The sequence below is a fragment of the Manis javanica genome, chromosome 17 (assembly GCF_040802235.1).
Source record: "Manis javanica isolate MJ-LG chromosome 17, MJ_LKY, whole genome shotgun sequence".
NCBI lineage: Eukaryota > Metazoa > Chordata > Mammalia > Pholidota > Manidae > Manis > Manis javanica.
In genome coordinates, this window is record NC_133172.1 from 28,010,293 (window position 1) to 28,012,489 (window position 2,197).

The window sequence follows — 2,197 nt, forward strand, 5'->3', positions numbered from 1 at the left end:
TAGCATGTTTGAGACCCGGGATTTATGATGAAAGGACAATTTATACTCATTATAGAGAAAGTTCAATCACAGTCCCCAGTTTCCCCTCTAGTTACAAGCTGAGTTATGGCTATGCTAAGTGGAGAGACATAAATGCTTTATAAATCAGTGTGTTGCAACACAAATTAAAACAGTTACTGCTACTCAGACTGGCAGCAAAATCATGAATCAGAGTCTAAAGTTCTAAAACAATGTTCATGAGTCAAATCTCACAATGGGTTGTCCTTAAAGGCATTCAATGGTTATGCCTTCATCCCCAAATCTCCACAATGCAAACCACACCCCAGCATGCAAATGGATAGGACCTGGAAATTCTTCATTCCATACTAAGGTAGACTGTGTTGATGTCAAGAGTCACTTCCAGTCACTGTATCTCACAGCTTTAGGCCAACGGAACCCTACCCATTATTCAACAGTTGCTGGACAGAACCTTTCCCCTACTCTTCCCTCAGGATCTTTAAATCTCTCTCAATAATGGCAAACACTTTAAAAGACTTTTTTGATTTATTTTTCTGATGTCTGATATTATTTATTTGTTACTTAAAAATTTTCACTTTTGACTGGATTCAGACTTAGATGCAGAAGCTCTCAGAGAGGACCATCTCCATCTCTTGGCAGCCTTTTCCTGGTGTTTTTCTTTGGCTTCCTTCCTTCTCTTGGCCAGTAGTTTAGCATATTCTGCAGCCTATTCCTTATTTTTCTTAGTACACTGTTTCTTCAGAGTAATATGCCAATGTTTGTGTTGCAGGACACATGGAGTAACAAGATGCTGTATCTTAGGCACTTTGGTCCTAGATTCCTTACCTTCTTTGTTTAGGGGCTTTCTCACAACGTACTGGCAGACATCATCTTCCTCAAAGAGACTGAAAAGTTTCTAGATTCTGCTAGATTTTTTGGGTCCCAGGAGATGAGGTACAGTAGTGTCAGTGAGTTCGGGAATATCCTTCTTCCCTTTTTTACAACAACCAAGTTGAGAACACTCAAATTGGCATCCACAATGCATCCCTGAATGGATCTGTGCTTTCTTTCTCCAGTCCTCCTTGGTCTGAAACAGGAATGCTCCTTACAGAAGGGAGAAACAGCTACGGGTCAAGACACCCTGCTTTGTTGGGAAACCTTGTTTGTTATTCCTACCATTGATTTGGACCACATAACTTTTCCACTTTTCACCCACAGTGTTAGCAGCAACTTCTGAGGTCATATGCTTCTTGTAAAAGGTATGAAGTTTGCATTCATTGTCTACTTCAATGAGTTTCTGGCAGCCAGTGACTGGGAAAAAGTTTAGCTTCATCCTTAAGCAGGTAAGCACCTCAGGTGTCATGAAAAAGAGCTATTTTTCAAAATTGAAATATAGTTGATACTGGTTTCAGAAGTACAATTATACATTGAAAAATGCTTGCCACAATAAGTGTAGTTACCATCTGTCACCATACAAAGATATTACAATACTATTGGCTATATTCCCTGTGCTGTACTTACATCCCTGTGACTAACTTCTTTTATAATCGAAATTTTGAGCCTCTTTATCCCTTTGTCTGTTTTGCCCATCCCCCACCCACTTCTTCTATGGCAACCACAAATGTTCTGTGTTTATGAATTTATTTGTTTTGTTTGTACATTTGTTTTGCTTTTGGATTCCACATAGAAGTGAAGTCATATGGTATTTGTCTTTCTCTGAGATTTCTTAGAATAATACCCTCTAGGTCCATCCATGTTGTCACAAATGGCAAGATTTCAATCTTTTTTATGGCTGAGTTATATTCCGCTATCTCTTCTTTATCCAGTCAACTATCTGTGGACACTTAGGTTGCTTCCGTATCTTGACTCTTATATATGATGCTGTGATAAGCATAGGAGTGCACGTATCTTTTGGAATTAGTGATTTTGTTTTCCTTGGGTAAATTCCAGAAGTGGAATTGCTGGGTAATATGGTATTTCTATTCTTCGTTTTTTTTTGAGAAACCTCCATAGTGCTTTCCATAGTGGCTGCATCATTTTACATTCCCACCAACAGTGCTCAGGGATCCCTTTTTCCACATTCTTGTCAGCACTTGTTACATCTTGTTTTTTTGATACTAAGCATTCTAACTGGTGTGAGGTGGTATCTTATTGTGGTTTTGGTTTACATTTCCCTGATGATTAGTGATGGTGAGCATCT

General features: G+C 38.8%; 1 pseudogene; it reads right to left on the minus strand.

Moving 5' to 3' along the window:
- Positions 1-589: 589 nt before the first annotated feature.
- On the minus strand, positions 590-1,330 carry LOC108406633 (small ribosomal subunit protein eS6-like; annotated as a pseudogene).
- Between the last annotated feature and the right edge of the window lie 867 nt (positions 1,331-2,197).